We start from the raw sequence: 24,089 nt of genomic DNA on the forward strand, positions 1-24,089 counted from the left end.
GCTCCCTGATCTTGGAAGACAACCCCAGAAAAATCCTGTCTGGTCCTCCAAGATCACTTCTGGTAGCGGCCCATCAAACATTTCGCCAGAACCTTAGCTAGTACTTTCACGTCAGTGTTTAATAGTACAATAGGTCTATAAAACCCACACTCGGCAATCTTTGTCCTTTTTCGGGATTAGAGAAATTGAGGCCTCTGCTAGTGTGGCCACCAGGACCCCCCCTTAGCCGAGAGTCATTGAACATTCCCAATAAGTGCGGCACTAACAAGGCCGCAAACTGTAAAATTTGGCTGGAAAACCATCTGGTCCCGGTGCTTTTCCCGATTGCATGGAACCAATACAGTCCATAACTTCCTCAAACCCCAACGGTGCCTCCAGTCCCTCCCTCTTCACCCTTCCATCACCGGGAAATCCAATCTGCCCTAAAATCGCTCCATCGCCGTGCCATCCTCCGATGGTTCAGACTTGTACAGACCTCAATTAAAAAGCTCAATTAGTCTTATCCAGGGCAGTAACCAGCTCTCCCCTCTGATCTTTAACCTAAGCTATTTCCCATGTTGCTGCCTGCTGTCAATTGAGAATTGGTGAGCCAATAATCGTCTGGCTTTATCCCCGTACTCATAAAATATCCCCCGCGATAGTGAAGCTGGCTCACCCCGTCGATTCGAGCTCAAACATCATTTCCAGCCTCTTTCTCTCTGCCAACAACTCTGATGTAGGGGCCATGCAATATCCAATCCAACTCCAAGATTAAGTCCACCAACCTCTGCCTTTCAGCCCTGCCAACTTTAACCTTATGGACCCTGTACGATATAATTTCCCCTCTGACCACCACCTTCAACGCTTCCCAGAATGTGGAAATGAGACCTCCCCATTCTGGTTGGACTCTACGTAATTCCCTCTGGCCGAAGCCACTCTCTCCCCAAACCCCATATATGCCAGGAGTGACGTGTCCAAACTCCATGGTGGGTGCTAGACTTGGCCGTCACCAGTCGCAAATCCACATAGTGTGGAGCATGGTCCAATATTACTATCCCCGAGTAACCAGCTCCCACCCACCCCCCGGGAGTAAAGCTTTCCCACTATGAAGAAACCTGTTCTGCAGTAGACCTGGTCAATGTGAGAGAAGGAAAACTCCATTGGGTGACCAAATCTCCATGGATCAATCCCCTCACATCTTGATGCAACCAACTCCATTGCCATCCCAGAAGTAACCAGAGACCTGGGGCTTGACCTGTCAATCCTCGGGTCCAATACACGATTGAAATCTCCCCCATAATCAACTGGTGTGAGTCCAGAGCAGGGATGCCTGCCAACCCCTTTCTGATAATATCTGGGTTGTTCCAATTTGGTGCATAAATGTTCACTGATACAACTGGAGCACCCTCCAGCACCCCACTCACCATAACATATTGCCCCCCAGGGTCTGTTAAAAATTCGAGTCGCCAAGTCGTTGGAAAGACGGAGGTTGAGGGGGGACCTGATTGAGGTCAACAAAATTATGAGAGGTATGGACAGGGTGGATAGCAACAAGTCAGTTACAAGGGGTCACGATTTCAAAGTGAGAGGGGGAAAGTTTAAGGAAGATGTGTGTGGAAAGTTTTTTTACGCAGAGGGTGGTGGGTGCCTGGAACGCTTTACCAGCGGAGGTGGTAGAGGCGGGCACGATAGCATCATTTAAGATGCATCTGGACAGGTATATGAACGGGCGGCAACAGAGGGAAGTAGACCTTGGAAAATAGGAGACAGGTTTAGATAAAGGATCTGGATCGGTGCAGGCTGGGAGGGCCGAAGGGCCTGTTCCTGTGCTGTAATTTTCTTTGTTCTTTGTCCTGTTGATCAAGATTGCAACTCCTCTCGACCATGAATCAAAATTTGAGTGGAATACATGCCCCACCCATTCTTTCCTCAGTCTCGTCTGATCCCTAATTAGAAGAAATGCAGAAGACTACCTCTGCATTTCAAGTACTCAAATGAGTAAACACCAGTAAGATATGAGGTCCCGACCTTTTACCTGGACCATTAGTACCCTAACCTTCCATGTAACCTCCTCTAGTGGAGTCAGCCAGATCCCCTCTGTACGGACCTCCAACTGGGCCCCGACCAGGCCCACCCAAGATGGATGCCTCCACCACCCTCACACAGGCCAAAATGTAGAGAGACCCTTGTTGTCAGCATTGTCTACCTCCCCCCCTCCCCCTCCCGACCGCGTCCCCCTCCTTGGTTATCCACCCAACACCCCTCCTCCCCCATCCTTCCAAACACCCACAAACCACCCCTCCAAACTCCCACTCCCTCCCCTCCCACCCCCAATGAAGTGTTGGATAATGTAGACTTGCGAGGTTAACATACACCACCAACACTGGGGAAGGTTCAACTCTATTTTATTCACTAACTATAAACTAATCGACATACGAGAACTGTGGGTTTAAACAATGCTAGTTTAAACTAGAGACCTAAGCCTTGTCCGAACCAGTTGAATCTCTCAGCACGTGGTGTGAGTCTGTGCTGGGCTGGATGAGTTCTTGTTCTACTGAGAGGCAGCACCCAGAATGAGCGGGAACCGTGGTGCCCTCTGCCTTTATAGTGTGTGTATTCTAACTGGTGATTGGCTGCGGTGTTTGTGCATGTTGATTGGTCCCAGTGTGTGTCCATCAGTGTGTGTCTGCACCATGATATACTGGTGTATATTATGACACCCGACCCAGAAAACCCAACAATTCCGAATCGCACCTCTTTTTGGTAAGGCCGCCTTGGCCTTGTTGAAATCAACTCTTTGCTTTACCAGTTCCGCTCCGATGTCCTGCTAAATTCCAACACGGTGCCCTTCCCAATTGTTTTCCCTCATGACCTTCGCCCATTTTAAAATGAAGGCGAGCTGTGACCACCCGCAGTGGAACCCCAGCTTTTGGTTTCTGTCGTAGTGACTGGTGGATCCGGTACATCTCGGGAGGGTTAGCAAAGACCCCCCCCCCCCCCCCCCCCCCCCCCGCCAGCCACTTCCCGAACGCCTTTGCCACAAATTATGTGGCACTTGTGCCATCGATACTACTTGTGCGCCCGGCAATCCTCAGATTTTGGAGCCTGGACACGTCCTCTTGGTCTTCAACCTTGGCCCTCAAAGCCTTTTGGGTCTCCGCCATAAACAAACACTCAGCCTCCAAAGACGCAATTCGGTCACTATGATCAAAGACTGTTTCTTCCACCTCATGGATCTTTGTGCCCTGTGCCTCTATCCGCTGCTCTACCCCCTCCAAGGTTACCCGAAGGAGCTTCCTCAATTGTTCTGGAAAGATTCTCGATCATCTATCCCCTTTGTTTATGGAACTGCCGCACAAGGAATTCCATCGATTTCTCCATTGGTTCTCAGGACAGCTTCGAGAACCCAAAGGGATCTGCAATGATTTTTCCTCCTTACGATCAGGGACTACTGAGTCTGGTGAGGAATATTGGTTCGATTTCTGCGTGGTTTTAGCCCTGCAGGCATCCCGCCACAGAGGAGAGACCGGTAAGATATTTTTCTCCCTTTATTTCCCCTGGAATTACACCCGGAAACTGGGTGACAAGGGCCAACAACACATCGCTAAACGGGAGCTACATTGTATGCGACTGCTCGCCGCGTCGCCGGCACTGGTAATCCACTCCCTCAGTACTGACCCTCTGACAGTGCAGCACTCCCTCAGTACTGACCCTCTGACAGTGCAGCACTCCCTCAGTACTGACCCTCTGACAGTGCAGCACCCCCTCAGTACTGACCCTCTGACAGTGCAGCACCCCCTCAGTACTGACCCTCTGACAGTGCGGTACTCCCTCAGTACTGACCCACTGACAGTGCAGCACCCCATCAGTACTGACCCTCTGACAGTGCGGCACTCCCTCAGTACTGACCCTCTGACAGTGCAGCACTCCCTCAATACTGACCCTCTGACAGTGCAGCACTCCCTCAATACTGACCCTCTGACAGTGCAGCACTCCCTCAATACTGACCCTCTGACAGTGCAGCACTCCCTCAGTACTGACCCTCTGACAGTGCAGCACTCCCTCAGTACCGACCCTCCGACAGTGCGGCACTCCCTCAGTACTGACCCTCTGACAGTGCAGCACTCCCTCAGTACTGACCCTCTGACAGTGCAGCACTCCCTCAGTACTGACCCTCTGACAGTGCAGCACTCCCTCAGTACTGACCCTCTGACAGTGCAGCACTCCCTCAGTACTGACCCCCTGACAGTGCAGCACTCCCTCAGTACTGACCCTCTGACAGTGCAGCACTCCCTCAGTACTGACCCCCTGACAGTGCAGCACTCCCTCAGTACTGACCCTCTGACAGTGCAGCACTCGCTCAGTACTGACCCTCTGACAGTGCGGCACTCCCTCATTACTGACCCTCTGACAGTGCAGCGCTCCCTCAGTACTGACCCTCTGACAGTGCAGCATTCCCTCAGTACTGACCCTCTCACAGTGCAGCTCTCCCTCAGTACTGACCCTCTGACAGTGCAGCACTCCCTCAGTACTGACCCTCTGACATTGTGGGACTCCCTCAGTACTGGAGCAGCGCTTCCTCAGAGGGCCAGCGATATTTTGACATATTTGGTTTTGAATCCACCCGCCCGCCTCACTCACATTGCTTCCGTATCGCGGAGAAACACAAAAATGAAGCGCGCGCCCGGCCGCTCCATAAAATCGATCCGCCGGCGATCGGCAGCCGCCCTGCGGATCCATCACTCGACGCTCAGCAAAACAAGCGGCCTCAGGTAAGGCCCAAAGTGTCAGAAAATATAACAGCCCCGAGACAGAGTGAATCCCCCCAAAACACCCGATAAAATCAGGGTACAGTACTGGTAAGGACAGGTCTGTCACTGTATAACACTGAGGTACAGTACTGGTGGGGACAGGTCTGTCTCTGTATAACACTGGGGTACAGTACTGGTGGGGACGGGTCTGTCTCTGTATAACACTGGGGTACAGTACTGGTGGGGTTGGGTCTGTCACTGTATAACACTGGGGTACAGTACTGGTGGGGTTGGGTCTGTCACTGTATAACACTGGGGTACAGTACTGGTGGGGTTGGGTCTGTCACTGTATAACACTGGGGTACAGTACTGGTGGGGGCAGGTCTGTCACTGTATAACACTGGGGTACAGTACTGGTGGGGGCAGGTCTGTCACTGTATAACACTGGGGTACAGTACTGGTGGGGTTGGGTCTGTCACTGTATAACACTGGGGTACAGTACTGGTGGGGTTGGGTCTGTCACTGTATAACACTGGGGTACAGTACTGGTGGGGTTGGGTCTGTCACTGTATAACACTGGGGTACAGTACTGGTGGGGTTGGGTCTGTCACTGTATAACACTGGGGTACAGTACTGGTGGGGTTGGGTCTGTCACTGTATAACACTGGGGTACAGTACTGGTGGGGACAGGTCTGTCACTGTATAACACTGGGTAGTACTGGTGGGGACAGTTCACTGTAACACTGGGGTACGTACGGTGGGACAGGTCTGTCACTGTATAACACTGGGGTACAGTACTGGTGGGGACAGGTCTGTCACTGTATAACACTGGGGTACAGTACTGGTGGGGACAGGTCTGTCACTGTATAACACTGGGGTACAGTACTGGTGGGGACGGGTCTGTCACTGTATAACACTGAGGTACAGTACTGGTGGGGACGGGTCTGTCACTGTATAACACTGGGGTACAGTACTGGTGGGGACGGGTCTGTCTCTGTATAACACTGGGGTACAGTAAAGGTGGGGATGGGTCTGTCACTGTATAACACGGGTACAGTACTGGTGGGGACGGGTCTGTCTCTGTATAACACTGGGGTACAGTAAAGGTGGGGATGGGTCTGTCACTATAACACTGGGGTACAGTACTGGTGGGGACGGGTCTGTCACTGTATAACACTGGGGTACAGTACTGGTGGGGACAGGTCTGTCACTGTATAACACTGGGGTACAGTACTGGTGGGGGCGGGTCTGTCACTGTATAACACTGGGGTACAGTACTGGTGGGGACGGGTCTGTCACTGTATAACACTGGGGTACAGTACTGGTGGGGATGGGTCTGTCACTGTATAACACTGGGGTACAGTACTGGTGGGGATGGGTCTGTCACTGTATAACACTGGGGTACAGTACTGGTGGGGGCAGGTCAGTCACTATAATACTGGGGTACAGTACTGGTGGGGCTGGGTCTGTCACTGTATAACACGGGTACAGTACTGGTGGGGGCGGGTCTGTCTCTGTATAACACTGGGGTACAGTACTGGTGGGGATGGGTCTGTCACTGTATAACACTGGGATACAGTACTGGTGGGGACGGGTCTGTCACTGTATAACACTGGGGTACAGTACTGGTGGGGGCGGGTCTGTCTCTGTATAACACTGGGGTACAGTACTGGTGGGGATGGGTCTGTCACTGTATAACACTGGGGTACAGTACTGGTGGGGCTGGGTCTGTCACTGTATAACACTGGGGTACAGTACTGGTGGGGATGGGTCTGTCACTGTATAACACTGGGGTACAGTACTTGTGGGGGCAGGTCAGTCACTATAATACTGGGGTACAGTACTGGTGGGGCTGGGTCTGTCACTGTATAACACAGGTACAGTACTGTTGGGGACGGGTCTGTCACTGTATAACACTAGGATACAGTACTGGTGGGGCTGGGTTTGTCACTGTATAACACTGGGGTACAGTACTGGTGGGGACGGGTCTGTCACTGTATAACACTGGGGTACAGTACTGGTGCGGTCAGGTCTGTCACTATAACACTGGGGTACAGTACTGGTGGGGACGGGTCTGTCACTGTATAACACTGGGGTACAGTACTGGTGGGGGCAGGTCTGTCACTATGACACTGGGGTACAGTACTGGTGGGGGCAGGTCTGTCACTATAACACTGGGGTACAGTACTGGTGGGGGCAGGTCTGTCACTATAACACTGGGGTACAGTACTGGTGGGGATGGGTCTGTCACTGTATAACACTGGGGTACAGTACTGGTGGGGAAGGGTCTGTCACTGTATAACACTGGGGTACAGTACTGGTGGGGACGGGTCTGTCACTGTATAACACTGGGGTACAGTACTGGTGGGGGCAGGTCTGTCACTGTATAACACTGGGGTACAGTACTGGTGGGGACAGCTCTGTCACTGTATAACTCTGGGGTACAGTACTGGCGGGGAAGGGTCTGTCACTGTATAACACTGGGATACAGTACTGGTGGGGATGGGTCTGTCACTGTATAACACTGGGGTACAGTACTGGTGGGGACGGGTCTGTCTCTGTATAACACTGGGGTACAGTACTGGTGGGGACGGGTCTGTCACTGTATAACACTGGGGTACAGTACTGGTGGGGACAGGTCTGTCACTGTATAACACTGGGGTACAGTACTGGTGGGGGCGGGTCTGTCACTGTATAACACTGGGGTACAGTACTGGTGGGGACGGGTCTGTCACTGTATAACACTGGGGTACAGTACTGGTGGGGATGGGTCTGTCACTGTATAACACTGGGGTACAGTACTGGTGGGGATGGGTCTGTCACTGTATAACACTGGGGTACAGTACTGGTGGGGGCAGGTCAGTCACTATAATACTGGGGTACAGTACTGGTGGGGCTGGGTCTGTCACTGTATAACACGGGTACAGTACTGGTGGGGGCGGGTCTGTCTCTGTATAACACTGGGGTACAGTACTGGTGGGGATGGGTCTGTCACTGTATAACACTGGGATACAGTACTGGTGGGGACGGGTCTGTCACTGTATAACACTGGGGTACAGTACTGGTGGGGGAGGGTCTGTCTCTGTATAACACTGGGGTACAGTACTGGTGGGGATGGGTCTGTCACTGTATAACACTGGGGTACAGTACTGGTGGGGCTGGGTCTGTCACTGTATAACACTGGGGTACAGTACTGGTGGGGATGGGTCTGTCACTGTATAACACTGGGGTACAGTACTTGTGGGGGCAGGTCAGTCACTATAATACTGGGGTACAGTACTGGTGGGGCTGGGTCTGTCACTGTATAACACGGGTACAGTACTGTTGGGGACGGGTCTGTCACTGTATAACACTAGGATACAGTACTGGTGGGGCTGGGTTTGTCACTGTATAACACTGGGGTACAGTACTGGTGGGGACGGGTCTGTCACTGTATAACACTGGGGTACAGTACTGGTGCGGTCAGGTCTGTCACTATAACACTGGGGTACAGTACTGGTGGGGACGGGTCTGTCACTGTATAACACTGGGGTACAGTACTGGTGGGGGCAGGTCTGTCACTATGACACTGGGGTACAGTACTGGTGGGGGCAGGTCTGTCACTATAACACTGGGGTACAGTACTGGTGGGGGCAGGTCTGTCACTATAACACTGGGGTACAGTACTGGTGGGGATGGGTCTGTCACTGTATAACACTGGGGTACAGTACTGGTGGGGAAGGGTCTGTCACTGTATAACACTGGGGTACAGTACTGGTCGGGACGGGTCTGTCACTGTATAACACTGGGGTACAGTACTGGTGGGGGCAGGTCTGTCACTGTATAACACTGGGGTACAGTACTGGTGGGGACAGCTCTGTCACTGTATAACTCTGGGGTACAGTACTGGCGGGGAAGGGTCTGTCACTGTATAACACTGGGATACAGTACTGGTGGGGATGGGTCTGTCACTGTATAACACTGGGGTACAGTACTGGTGGGGACGGGTCTGTCTCTGTATAACACTGGGGTACAGCACTGGTGGGGACGGGTCTGTCACTGTACAACACTGGGGTACAGTACTGGTGGGGACGGGTCTGTCACTGTATAACACTGGGGTACAGTACAGGTGGGGATGGGTCTGTCACTGTATAACACTGCGGTACAGTACTGGTGGGGACGGGTCTGTCACTGTATAACACTGGGGTACAGTACTGGTGGGGACGGGTCTGCCACTATAACACGGGTACAGTAAAGGTGGGGATGGTTCTGTCACTGTATAATACTGGGATACAGTACTGGTGGGGACGGGTCTGTCAGTGTATAACACTGGGGTACAGTAAAGGTGGGGACAGGTCTATCACTATTCCACTGGGGTACAGTACTGGTGGGGACAGGTCTGTCACTGTATAACACTGGGGTACAGTAAAGGTGAGGATGGGTCTGTCACTGTATAACACTGAGGTACAGTACTGGTGGGGACGGGTCTGTCACTGTATAACACTGAGGTACAGTACTGGTGGGGACGGGTCTGTCACTGTATAACACTGAGGTACAGTACTGGTGGGGACGGGTCTGTCACTGTATAACACTGCTGTACAGTAAAGGTGGGGATGGGTCTGTCACTGTATAACACTGGGGTACAGTAAAGGTGGGGATGGGTCTGTCACTGTATAACACTGAGGTACAGTAAAGGTGAGGATGGGTCTGTCACTGTATAACACTGGGGTACAGTAAAGGTGGGGATGGGTCTGTCACTGTATAACACTAGGGTACAGTACTGGCGGGGATGGGTCTGTCTCTGTATAACACTGGGATACAGTACTGGGTGGGGACGGGTCTGTCACTGTATAACACTGGGGTACAGTACTGGTGGGGACGGGTCTGTCACTGTATAACACTGGGGTACAGTACTGGTGGGGACGGGTCTGTCACTGTATAACACTGGGGTACAGTAAAGGTGGGGATGGGTCTGTCACTGTATAACACGGGTACAGTACTGGTGGGGACGGGTCTGTCTCTGTATAACACTGGGGTACAGTAAAGGTGGGGATGGGTCTGTCACTGTATAACACTGGGGTACAGTATTGGTGGGGACGGGTCTGTCACTGTATAACACTGGGGTACAGTAAAGGTGGGGATGGGTCTGTCACTGTATAACACTGGGGTACAGTACTGGTGGGGACGGGTCTGTCTCTGTATAACACTGGGATACAGTACTGTTGGTAATGAACAAAGAACAACGAGAACTTCGGCCCTCCAATCCTGCACCGATCATGCTGCCAGTCTAACCTGAAACCTTTTACACTTCTGCGGCCTATTTCTTTCTATTCCCACGCTATTCATGTATTTGTCAAGATGCCCCTTAAACGTCACTATCGTACCTGCTTCTACCATGTCATCCGGAAATGAGTTCCAGGCACCCACTACCCTCTGTGTAAAAATCCTCCCTCAGACTTCTCAACATTTGCTCCTCGCACCTTATACCGATGTCTCTTTGTAATTGACTCTTACACCCTGGGAAAAAGATTCTGACTATAAACTTGCTTCCAAATGGGAGTAAATCCTGTCTCGACGAATCTTTTCCAATAATTCCCCAACCACTGGCATAAGGCTCACCTGCCTGTAAATTCCTGGATTATTCTTGCTACCCTTCTTGAAAGCGTAACGAGGATAGCTATTCTCCAGTCCCCTGGGACCTCATCTGTAGCCAGTGAGGATACAAAGATTTCCCTCAAGGCCCCAGCAATTTTCTCTCTTGACTCCCTAAGTATTCTATGGCAGATCCCATCAGGTCTTGGCGACTTGTCTACCTTAATGTTTTTCAAGACGCAGAACATCTCGTCTTTTTGGATCTCAGTGTGACCTAGGCTATCGACACATCCTTCCCCTGACTCATCATCCACCAGGTCCTTGTTCGTGAATATTGATGCAAAATACTCATTTAGTACCTTGCCCATTTCTTCCAGCTTCACGCATAGATTCCCTCCGCTGTCCTTGAGTGGGCCAACCCTCTCCCTGGCGACCCTCTGGCTCTCTAATTCGTGTAAAAAGTCTTGGGAATTTCCTTAATCCTGTTTGTCAGTGACTTTTCATGACCCCTGCTGGCCCACTTGACTCCTTGCTTAAGTTCCTTCCTACTTTCCTTGTATTCCTCACGGGCTTCATCTGTTCCCAGCCTTCTAGCCCTGACAAATGCTTCCCTTTTCTTTTTGACTCGGCTCACAATAACCCTCGTTATCCAAGGTTCCTGAAACAAAGCCATATTTAACCTTCTTCCTCACAGGAACATGCCGGTCCTGAATTCCTATCAACTGACAATTGGAAGCCTCCCACATGCCAGATGTTGATTTACCCTCAAACATCCGCCCCCAATCTAGATTCTTCAGTTCCTGCCTAATGTTGTTATAATTAGCCTTCCCAAAATTTAGCGCCTTCGCCAGAGGACTACTCTAATCTTTATCCAACAGTACCTTAAATGGTCACTGTTCCCGAAATGTACCTGTACTGAAACTTCGACCACCTGGCCAGGCTCATTCCCCGATACTGGGTCCAATACGGCTCCTTCCCTTGTTGAACTGCTTACATATGATTTCAATATGAGGACATGTCTGTCACTGTATAACACTGGAGTACAGCACAGGTGGGGACAGATCTGTCTCTGTATAACACTGGGGTACAGTACTGGTGGGGACGGGTCTGTCACTGTATAACACTGGGGTACAGTACTGGTGGGGACGTGTCTGTCATTGTATAACACTGGGGTACAGCACTGGTGGGGACGTGTCTGTCACTGTATAACACTGGGGTACAGTACTGGTGGGGACGGGTCTGTCACTGTATAACACTGGGGTACAGTACTGGTGGGGACGTGTCTGTCATTGTATAACACTGGGGTACAGCACTGGTGGGGACGTGTCTGTCACTGTATAACACTGGGGTACAGCACTGGTGGGGACGTGTCTGTCACTGTATAACACTGGGGTACAGCACTGGTGGGGACGTGTCTGTCACTGTATAACACTGGGGTACAGTACTGGTGGGGACGTGTCTGTCACTGTATAACACTGGGGTACAGCACTGGTGGGGGTGGGTCTGTCACTGTATAACACTGGGGTACAGTACTGGTGGGGACGGGTCTGTCGCTGTATAACACTGGGCTACAGTACTGGTGGGCACCAGTCTGTCACTGTATAACACTGGGGTACAGTACTGGTGGGGACCAGTCTGTCACTGTATAACACTGCGGTATAGTACTGGTGGGGACCGGTCTGTCACAGTATAACACTAGGGTACAGTACTGATGGGGACGGGTCTGTCTCTTATAACACTGGGGTACAGCACTGGTGGGGACGGGTCTGTCACTGTATAACACTGGGGTCCAGCACTGGTGGGGACGTGTCTGTCACTGTATAACACGGGTACAGTACTGGTGGGACCGGGTCTGTCACTATAACACTGGGGTACAGTACTGGTGGGGATGGGTCTGTCACTGTATAACACTGGGGTACAGTACTGGTGGGGACGGTCTGTCAATGTATAACACTGGGGTACAGTACTGGTGGGGACGATCTGTCACTGTATAACACTGAGGTACAGTACTGGTGGGGACGGGTCTGTCTCTGTATAACACAGGGGTACAGTATTGGTGGAGACAGGACTGTCGCTGTATAACACTGGGGTACAGTACTGGTGGGGACGATCTGTCACTGTATAACACAGGTACAGTACTGGTGGGGACGGGTCTGTCTCTGTATAACACTGGGGTACAGTACTGGTGGGGACAGGTCTGTCACTGTATAACACTGGGGTACAGTACTGGTGGGGACAGGTCTGTCACTGTATAACACTGGGGTACAGTACTGGTGGGAACAGGTCTGTCACTGTATAACACTGAGGCACAGTATTGGTGGGGACGGGTCTGTTACTATAACACTGGGGTACAGTACTGGTGGGGACAGGTCTGTCACTGTATAACACTGGGGTTCAGTACTGGTGGGGACGATCTGTCACTGTATAACACTGGGGTACAGTACTGGTGTGGACAGGTCTGTCACTATAACACTGGGGTACAGTACTGGTGGGGACGATCTGTCACTGTATAACACTGTGGTACAGTACTGGTGGGGACGGGTCTGTCTCTGTATAACACTGGGGTCCAGTACTGGTGGGGACGATCTGTCACTGTATAACACTGGGGTACAGTACTGGTGGGGACGGGTCTCTCTGTATAACACTGGGGTACAGTACTGGTGGGGACGGGTCTGTCACTGTATAACACTGGGGTACAGTACTGGTGGGGACAGGTCTGTCACTGTATAACACTGGTGTACAGTACTGGTGGGGACGGGTCCGTCTCTGTATAACACTGGGGTACAGTACTGGTGGGGGTGGGTCTGTCACTATATAACACTGGGGTACAGTACTGGTGGGGACGGGTCCGTCTCTGTATAACACTGGGGTACAGTACTGGTGGGGGTGGGTCTGTCACTATATAACACTGAGGTACAGGACTGGTGGGGGCAGGGCTACATAACACTGGGGTACAGAACTGTGGGGATGGGTCTGTCACTGTATAACACTGAGATCCAGTACTGGTGAGGACGGTCTGTCACTTTAACACTGAGGTACAGCACTGGTGGGGGTGGGTCTGTCACTGTATAACACTGAGGTACAGTACTGGTGGGGCTGGGTCTGTCTCTGTATAACACTGGGGTACAGTACTGGTGGGGCTGGGTCTGTCACTGTATAACACTGGGGTACAGTACTGGTGGGGACGGGTCTGTCTCTGTATAATACTGGGGTACAGTATTGGTGGAGACAGGACTGTCGCTGTATAACACTGGGGTACAGTACTGGTGGGGACGATCTGTCACTGTATAACACAGGTACAGTACTGGTGGGGACGGGTCTGTCTCTGTATAACACTGGGGTACAGTACTGGTGGGGACAGGTCTGTCACTGTATAACACTGGGGTACAGTACTGGTGGGGACGATCTGTCACTGTATAACACTGGGGTACAGTACTGGTGGGGACGGGTCTGTCTCTGTATAACACTGGGGTACAGTACTGGTGGGGACGATCTGTCACTGTATAACACAGGTACAGTACTGGTGGGGACGGGTCTGTCTCTGTATAACACTGGGGTACAGTACTGGTGGGGACAGGTCTGTCACTGTATAACACTGGGGTACAGTACTGGTGGGGACGATCTGTCACTGTATAACACTGGGGTACAGTACTGGTGGGGACGTGTCTGTCACTGTATAACACTGGGGTACAGCACTGGTGGGGGTGGGTCTGTCACTGTATAACACTGGGGTACAGTACTGGTGGGGACGGGTCTGTCGCTGTATAACACTGGGCTACAGTACTGGTGGGCACCAGTCTGTCACTGTATAACACTGGGGTACAGTACTGGTGGGGACCAGTCTGTCACTGTATAACACTGCGGTATAGTACTGGTGGGGACCGGTCTGTCACAGTATAACACTAGGGTACAGTACTGATGGGGACGGGTCTGTCTCTTATAACACTGGGGTACAGCACTGGTGGGGACGGGTCTGTCACTGTATAACACTGGGGTCCAGCACTGGTGGGGACGTGTCTGTCACTGTATAACACGGGTACAGTACTGGTGGGACCGGGTCTGTCACTATAACACTGGGGTACAGTACTGGTGGGGATGGGTCTGTCACTGTATAACACTGGGGTACAGTACTGGTGGGGACGGTCTGTCAATGTATAACACTGGGGTACAGTACTGGTGGGGACGATCTGTCACTGTATAACACTGAGGTACAGTACTGGTGGGGACGGGTCTGTCTCTGTATAACACAGGGGTACAGTATTGGTGGAGACAGGACTGTCGCTGTATAACACTGGGGTACAGTACTGGTGGGGACGATCTGTCACTGTATAACACAGGTACAGTACTGGTGGGGACGGGTCTGTCTCTGTATAACACTGGGGTACAGTACTGGTGGGGACAGGTCTGTCACTGTATAACACTGGGGTACAGTACTGGTGGGGACAGGTCTGTCACTGTATAACACTGGGGTACAGTACTGGTGGGAACAGGTCTGTCACTGTATAACACTGAGGCACAGTATTGGTGGGGACGGGTCTGTTACTATAACACTGGGGTACAGTACTGGTGGGGACGATCTGTCACTGTATAACACAGGTACAGTACTGGTGGGGACGGGTCTGTCTCTGTATAACACTGGGGTACAGTACTGGTGGGGACAGGTCTGTCACTGTATAACACTGGGGTACAGTACTGGTGGGGACAGGTCTGTCACTGTATAACACTGGGGTACAGTACTGGTGGGAACAGGTCTGTCACTGTATAACACTGAGGCACAGTATTGGTGGGGACGGGTCTGTTACTATAACACTGGGGTACAGTACTGGTGGGGACAGGTCTGTCACTGTATAACACTGGGGTTCAGTACTGGTGGGGACGATCTGTCACTGTATAACACTGGGGTACAGTACTGGTGTGGACAGGTCTGTCACTATAACACTGGGGTACAGTACTGGTGGGGACGATCTGTCACTGTATAACACTGTGGTACAGTACTGGTGGGGACGGGTCTGTCTCTGTATAACACTGGGGTCCAGTACTGGTGGGGACGATCTGTCACTGTATAACACTGGGGTACAGTACTGGTGGGGACGGGTCTCTCTGTATAACACTGGGGTACAGTACTGGTGGGGACGGGTCTGTCACTGTATAACACTGGGGTACAGTACTGGTGGGGACAGGTCTGTCACTGTATAACACTGGTGTACAGTACTGGTGGGGACGGGTCCGTCTCTGTATAACACTGGGGTACAGTACTGGTGGGGGTGGGTCTGTCACTATATAACACTGGGGTACAGTACTGGTGGGGACGGGTCCGTCTCTGTATAACACTGGGGTACAGTACTGGTGGGGGTGGGTCTGTCACTATATAACACTGAGGTACAGGACTGGTGGGGGCAGGGCTACATAACACTGGGGTACAGAACTGGTGGGGATGGGTCTGTCACTGTATAACACTGAGATCCAGTACTGGTGAGGACGGTCTGTCACTTTAACACTGAGGTACAGCACTGGTGGGGGTGGGTCTGTCACTGTATAACACTGAGGTACAGTACTGGTGGGGCTGGGTCTGTCTCTGTATAACACTGGGGTACAGTACTGGTGGGGCTGGGTCTGTCACTGTATAACACTGGGGTACAGTACTGGTGGGGACGGGTCTGTCTCTGTATAATACTGGGGTACAGTATTGGTGGAGACAGGACTGTCGCTGTATAACACTGGGGTACAGTACTGGTGGGGACGATCTGTCACTGTATAACACAGGTACAGTACTGGTGGGGACGGGTCTGTCTCTGTATAACACTGGGGTACAGTACTGGTGGGGACAGGTCTGTCACTGTATAACACTGGGGTACAGTACTGGTGGGGACGATCTGTCACTGTATAACACTGGGGTACAGTACTGGTGGGGACGGGTCTGTCTCTGTATAACACTGGGGTACAGTACTGGTGGGGACAGGTCTGTCACTGTATAACACTGGGGTACAGTACTGGTGGGGACGGGTCTGTCTCTGTATAACACTGGGGTACAGTACTGGTGGGGACTGGCCTGTCACTGTATAACACTGGGGTACAGTACTGGTGGGGACGGGTCTGTCACTGTATAACACTGGGTTACAGTACTGGTGGGAACAGGTCTGTCACTGTATAACACTGGGGTACAGTACTGGTGGGGACAGGTCTGTCACTGTATAACACTGGGGTTCAGTACTGGTGGGGACGATCTGTCACTGTATAACACTGGGGTACAGTACTGGTGTGGACAGGTCTGTCACTATAACACTGGGGTACAGTACTGGTGGGGACGATCTGTCACTGTATAACACTGGGGTACAGTACTGGTGGGGACGGGTCTGTCTCTGTATAACACTGGGGTACAGTACTGGTGGGGACGATCTGTCACTGTATAACACTGGGGTACAGTACTGGTGGGGACGGGTCTCTCTGTATAACACTGGGGTACAGTACTGGTGGGGACGGGTCTGTCACTGTATAACACTGGGGTACAGTACTGGTGGGGACAGGACTGTCACTGTATAACACTGGGGTACAGTACTGGTGGGGACAGGTCTGTCACTGTATAACACTGGTGTACAGTACTGGTGGGGACGAATCCGTCTCTGTATAACACTGGGGTACAGTACTGGTGGGGGTGTGTCTGTCACTATATAACACTGGGGTACAGTACTGGTGGGGACGGGTCCGTCTCTGTATAACACTGGGGTACAGTACTGGTGGGGGCAGGGCTACATAACACTGGGGTACAGAACTGGTGGGGATGGGTCTGTCACTGTATAACACTGGGGTACAGTACTGGTGAGGACGGTCTGTCACTTTAACACTGAGGTACAGCACTGGTGGGGGTGGGTCTGTCACTGTATAACACTGAGGTACAGTACTGGTGGGGCTGGGTCTGTCTCTGTATAACACTGGGGTACAGTACTTGTGGGGATGGGTCTGTCACTGTGTAACATTGGGGTACAGTACTGGTGGGGGTGGGTCTACATAACACTGGGGTACAGTACTGGTGGGGACCGGTCTGTCACTGTATAACACTGGGGTACAGTACTGGTGGGGACCGGTCTGTCACTGTATAACACTGAGGTACAGTACTAGTGGGGCTGGGTCTGTCTCTGTATAACACTGGGGTACAGTACTGGTGGGGACGGGTCTGTCACTGTGTAACACTGGGGTATAGTACTGGTGGGGACGGGTCTGTTACTGTATAACACGGGTACAGTACTGGTGGGGACCGGTCTGTCACTGTATAACACTGGGGTACAGTACTGGTGGGGCTGGGTCTGTCACTGTATAACACTGGGGTATAGTACTAGTGGGGACGAGTCTTTTACTGTATAACACTGGGGAACAGAACTGGTGGGGACCGGTCTGTCACTGTATAACACTGGGGTACAGTACTGGTGGGGCTGGGTCTGTCTCTGTATAACACTGGGGTACAGTACTGGTGGGGACCGGTCTGTTACTGTATAACACTGGAGTACAGTACTGGTGGGGACTGGTCTGTCACTGTATAACACTGGGGTACAGTACTGGTGGGGACCGGTCTGTCACTGTATAACACTGAGGTACAGTACTGGTGGGGCTGGGTCTGTTACTGTATACCACTGGGGTACAGTACTGGTGGGGACAGGTCTACCTCTGTATAACACTGGGGTACAGTACTGGTGGTGACGGGTCTGTCACTGTATAACACTGCGGTACAGTACTGGTGGGGACAGGTCTGTCACTGTATAACACTGGGTTACAGTACTGGTGGGGACCGGTCTGTCTCTGTATAACACTGGGGTACAGTACTGGTGGGGACCGGTCTGTCTCTGGATAACACTGGGGTACAGTACTGGTGGGGACGGGTCTGTTACTGTATAACACTGGGGTACAGTACTGGTGTGGACAGGTCTGTCTCTGTATAACACTGGGGTACAGTACTTTTTTTTAAAAAATAATTTTTATTGAAATTTTTCGATACAAACATTTACCCCTATTACATTTTAAATCATAACACCACAGGTCCCCCCTGGAAAAACCTCCCCCGCGCGCACCCCCCCACCCTCCCTCCCCCCCCCCCCCCCCCCCCCCCCCCCCCCCCCTCCGCGCTATCAGTCTAGCAACCAAACCGTTTTTCCCTTTCTGCCGATGGCCTCGGGCAGTCCTTGCCCGCGACCCCCCGCTGACGTGCTCCCTTCGTTGCTATCCCCCCCCCCCCCCCTCCCCCCCCCCCCCCCCCTTTTCTCCCCGGGTTGCTGCTGTTTCGGCCTCCGGTTCCTATCTCTGATCCAGAAAGTCAAGGAAGGGCTGCCACCGCCGGAAGAACCCCTGTACCGACCCTCTCAGGGCGAATTTGATTCTTTCCAATTGGATGAAGCTTGCCATGTCGTTTAACCAGGTGTTAACGCTTGGTGGCCTTGTGTCCCTCCACTGAATCAAGATCCTTCTCCGAGCTACCAAGGACGCAAAGGCCAATATTCCGGCCTCCCCTGCCTCCTGTACTCCTGGCTCCACCCCAACCCCAAAAATCGCTAGCCCCCTGGTTTGACCCTGGTTCCCACCACTCTCGATACCGTCCCCGCCACCCCCTCCCAGAACTCTTCCAGTGCCGGACACATCCAGAACATATGTACATGGTTCGCAGGGCTTCCCGAACACCTAACACACCTGTCCTCCCCCCCGAAGAACCGACTCATCCTAGCCCCCGTCATATGGGCTCTGTGCAGCACCTTAAATTGGATGAGGCCCAACCTTGCGCACGACGACGACGAATTGACCCTCTCTAGGGCATCCGCCCATGTCCCATCTTCTATCTGCTCTCCCAGCTCCGCTTCCCACTTGTCTTTCAGCTCCTCTATCGGTACCTCCTCCACCTCCTGCATTATTTTGTAGATGTCCGAGACCTTCCCTTCTCCGACCCAGGCCCCTGACAGCACCCTATCACTCGCCCCTCCATCGGGAAGCAAGGGGAATCCTTCCACCTGTCGTCTGGCAAATGCCTTCACCTGCAGGTATCTAAACGTGTTCCCCGGGGGGAGCTCAAATTTCTCCTCCAGCTCTCCCAGGCTCGCAAACCTCCCCTCTATGAACATGTCCCTCAGTTGCCTGATGCCCGCCCTGTGCCAGCTCTGGAATCCCCCGCCAGTGTTCCCCGGGACAAATCTGTGGTTCCCTCTCAGTGGCGCCGCCATCAGACCCCCCACTTCCCCCCTGTGTCGCCTCCACTGCCCCCAGATTTTAAGGGTGGCCGCCACTACCGGACTCGTGGTATACCTTGTGGGGGGGAGTGGCCATGGTGCCGTTACTAGCGCCCCCAGGCTTGTATTGCCGCAGGACGCACTCTCCATACGTTTCCAAGCTGCCCCCTCCCCCTCCATCACCCACTTGCGCACCATCGATGCGTTCGCCGCCCAGTAGTATCCGGAAAGATTGGGTAGCGCTAATCCTCCACTGTCCCTACTCCGTTCCAAGAAAATCCTTCTCACTCTAGGGGTGCCATGCGCCCACACATAGCCCATAATGCTGCTAGTTACCTTCTTGAAGAAGGCCCTGGGGAGGAAGATGGGCAAGCACTGGAACAGAAACAAGAACCTCGGGAGGACCGTCATTTTGACTGACTGCACCCTCCCTGCTAGCGACAGCGGTACCATGTCCCACCTCTTGAACTCCTCCTCCATCTGCTCCACCAGCCTTGAAAAGTTCAGCTTGTGGAGGGTCCCCCAATTCCTTGCCACCTGCACCCCCAAGTACCTGAAGCTCTTTACTGCTCTCCTAAAGGGGAGCCGCCCAATTCCCTCCCCCTGATCTCCCGGGTGTATCACAAAGACCTCACTTTTACCCACATTTAATTTATATCCCGAAAAGTCCCCAAACTCCGCTAGTATTTCCATTACCTCCGGCATTCCCCCTTCCAGATCCGCCACATACAACAACAAATCATCCGCATAGAGTGATACCCGATGCTCCTCCCCTCCCCTTGTCAGTCCTCTCCAACCCCCTGAACCCCTCAGTGCCATCGCCAACGGTTCGATCGCTAATGCAAATAGTAAGGGGGATAGGGGGCATCCCTGCCTGGTACCTCGATGGAGCCCAAAATACTCCGACCTCCTCCCGTTTGTAACCACACTCGCCATCGGGGCCGAATACAGCAGCTTCACCCACTTGATAAATCCCTCCCCAAACCCAAACCGTTCCAGCGTCTCCCACAGGTATTCCCACTCCACCCTATCGAATGCCTTCTCCGCATCCAGTGCTACCACTATCTCAGCCTCCCCCTCCACTGCTGGCATCATAATTACATTCAACAGCCTCCGGACATTTGTATTAAGTTGTCGTCCCTTTACGAAACCCGTCTGGTCCTCATGGATTACCCCTGGCACACAATCCTCTATTCTGGTTGCCAGGACCTTTGCCAACAGTTTGGCATCTACATTCAAGAGGGAGATAGGCCTATAGGACCAGCACTGTACAGGGTCTTTGTCCCGCTTCAGGATCAAGGAGATCAGGGCCTGTGACATTGTCGGGGGCAGAGCCCCCCCCTCTCGCGCCTCATTGAAGGCTCGCACCAGCACTGGACCCACCAAGTCCACATACTTCTTATAAAATTCCACCGGGAACCCATCCGGCCCCGGCGCCTTCCCCGCCTGCATCTGGCCTATCCCTTTAACTAGTTCCTGCAGCTCTATCGGCGCCCCCAGCCCCTCCACCCGTTCCTCCTGGACCTTTGGGAACCTCAATCTATCGAGGAAGTTCTCCATTCCCCCCCTCCTCCTGGGCGGCTCAGACCGGTACAATTCCCTGTAGAAATCCCTGAAGACCCCGTTCACCTCTTGCCCCTTCTGCACTACGTTCCCTCCCTTCTCTCTCACTCCCCCAATCTCTCTGGCTGCATCTCGCTTGCGCAGCTGGTGTGCTAGCATCCTGCTCGCCTTTTCCCCGTACTCATAGACCGCACCCTGTGCCCTTCTCCATTGCGTCTCCGCCTTCCTAGTGGTCAGTAGGTCAAACTGGGCCTGTAAACTGCGCCGCTCCCTCAACAGCCCCTCCTCTGGTGTCTCCGCATATCTCCTGTCCACTTCTATAAGTTCCCCCACCAGTCTCTCCCTCTCCTGCCTCTCCTTCCTTTCTCTGTGTGCCCTTATGGAGATCAGCTCTCCTCTGATCACTGCTTTCAGGGCCTCCCATACTACCCCCACCTTCACCTCGCCCGTGTCGTTCGTGCCCAGATATCTCTCAATGCCCTTCCGGACCCTTCCGCACACCTCATCGTCCGCCAGCAGCCCCACATCCAGGCGCCACAGCGGGCGCTGGTCCCGTGCTTCCCCCAGTTCTACCTCTACCCAGTGTGGTGCATGGTCCGAAATCGCAATGGCCGAGTACTCCGTGTCCTGCACTCTCGAAATCAGCCCCCTGCTCAGTACAAAAAAGTCTATTCTGGAGTACACCCTGTGGACGTGGGAGAAAAAAGAATACTCCCTCGCCCTTGGCCTGCCAAATCTCCAAGGGTCTACCCCCCCCATCTGCTCCATGAACCCCCTTAGCACCTCCGCCGCTGCCGGCCTCCTATTCGTCCTGGAACTCGATCTGTCCAGCCCAGGGTCGAGCACTGTGTTGAAGTCCCCCCCCATGATCAGGCCTCCTGCCTCCAGACCCGGAATGAGGCCCAACAGGCGCCTCATAAAACCCGCGTCATCCCAATTCGGGGCATATACATTTACCAGCACCACATTCTCTCCCTGCAGCCTACCCTTCACCATCACGTACCTACCCTCCTTATCTGCTACCACCTGCGCCGCCACGAACGACACCCTCTTTCCCACCAAAATCGCCACCCCCCGGTTCTTTGCGTCCAAGCCTGAGTGGAACACCTGTCCCACCCACCCCCTTCTCAGGCGCACCTGGTCTACTACTCTCAAGTGAGTCTCCTGCAACATTGCCACATCCGCCTGCAGTCCCTTTAGGTGTGAAAAAACCCTTGATCTCTTGACCGGTCCGTTCAGCCCCCTCACATTCCAAGTAATCAACCGGGTCGCAGAGCGACCCGTCCCTTTCCCCTGTCTATTAGCCATGTTCTGTCCCCTGTTCGCCCCGGGTCGACCCTCCCCTTCTGACCCGTTCCCCATGGCGATGGCCCCCCCCCCCCCCTCTCTCCTCCCGTTCTTCCCTTCCCGTCCTCAGCCTTTCCAGCAGCAACCCGGTATCCCCCCCTAACCCCCCTTCCCCCCCCCCCCCCCCTGGCTAGGACCCCTCCTAGCCGCAGTGTATCCACCATCGTACTCCCGAGAGTCAGCTGGTTTTCGCTGACCCGGCTGCCCCTGCCACACTCCGACTCCTCCCGATGTGGGGGGGGAGGGGCCTCCCCCCCCCCTTGCCATCCCTCTCTGACTCCGCTTCAGCGCGGGAAAAGCCGCCATTGCTGGCCACACCCCACTCTTCTCTCCTCCCCCTTCCTCCGTCCCGCGCGCGGGAAACAGGGGAGAGCCCGCGCTTTCGCCCGGCCACACCCTACCCCGCCATCTTCAATTCCACCCCCGTCCCCATCCACACCGATAACAAAGCCCCCTTAAAACGAGAGGAAGAAAAAAGAGAAAAAGAAAACACGCATAACCCACTTGCTCCCCCCCCGTCCCGCCTCCCCAACTTAACAATATAACAATATAAATAACAAATCGCAAATAAATACATAAATACATAACTATGCCTGCATAACTAAATAACTAAATAACTACCCAATAATAACGTACTTAACCAACAGTAACCATAACCCTTAAAGAACAGATCAAAAAACAGTAAAAAAGCCCCCCCTACAACAACAATAATTAAGGGAAGTTGGCAACGGGAAGAGACACACAAAAAGGAACAAAGAAACCCCCCATAACACAAGTTTCAAAGAAACCAAACGATCCATCAACTTTAACCAAGTTCCGACCTGGCCTAAGAAAGACATGGGCCACTTGATCAGTCAAGGGTACTCGGGCGGCCTCGACCGCCGGCGTTCCCAAGTTCTAGTTCAGGTCCAGCTTTTCCTCCCGAACAAAAGTCCATGCCTCCTCTGGGGTCTCAAAGTAATGGTGCTGGTCCTTGTAGGTGACCCACAAGCGCGCTGGCTGCAGCATTCCAAACTTGATCCTTTTTGCGTGCAGCACCGCCTTCGTTCGGTTAAACCGGGCCCGCCGCTTTGCCACCTCCGCACTCCAGTCCTGATATATCCGCACCGTCGAATTCTCCCATTTGCTGCTTTTCTCCCTCTTGGCCCACCTCAGCACTTTCTCCCGATCGCAGAGACGCTGGAACCGCACCAGCACCGCCCTCGGGGGCTCGTTTGCCCTAGGCCGCCTAGCCATGACCCGATATGCTTCTTCCAGCTCCAGGGGCGATGGACCGGCCCCCTCTCCCATCAGGGAGCTCAACATCTCCGCTACATATTTCGGGAGATCAGGCCCCTCCAGGCCTTCTGCTAGGCCCAGGATCCTCAAGTTCTTCCGCCTCATTCGCGTGTCCAGCTCCTCAAAGCGGCTCTGCCATTTCAGGTGGAGTGCCTCGTGCACCTCCACCTTTCCCACGAGGACCGTGGCTTCCTCCTCCCTCACCGCCATCTCCTGCTGCAGCTCTCTTATCGACGCCTCTTGGGTCGCCTGGGCCCCCATCAGCCTTGTGGTCGTCGCGTTCATGGACTCTAAGAGTTCCACTTTCAGCTCCGTAAAACACCGGAGGAGAGCGGCCTGCTGCTCCTCCGCCCATTTTCTCCAATCTTCTAGTGCACCACCGGCCGCCATTTTGGTC

General features: G+C 53.2%; 1 protein-coding gene across 4 annotated transcripts in view; it reads left to right on the plus strand.

Annotated features, from left to right (window-relative positions):
• The first annotated feature begins 4,681 nt into the window (after positions 1 to 4,681).
• The window catches only part of fbxw5 (F-box and WD repeat domain containing 5), an 88,978-nt gene continuing 69,570 nt past the window's right edge, over positions 4,682 to 24,089 (plus strand). For 3 of the 4 annotated variants that reach the window (XM_038781830.1, XM_038781833.1, XM_038781829.1), the window contains exon 1: positions 4,682 to 4,751. The gene's annotated coding sequence lies outside the window, so the exon portion shown is untranslated. The other variant, XM_038781831.1, reaches the window with a different exon arrangement.

Source organism: Scyliorhinus canicula, chromosome 21 (assembly GCF_902713615.1).
Source record: "Scyliorhinus canicula chromosome 21, sScyCan1.1, whole genome shotgun sequence".
In the NCBI taxonomy this organism is placed as follows: Eukaryota; Metazoa; Chordata; class Chondrichthyes; order Carcharhiniformes; family Scyliorhinidae; genus Scyliorhinus; species Scyliorhinus canicula.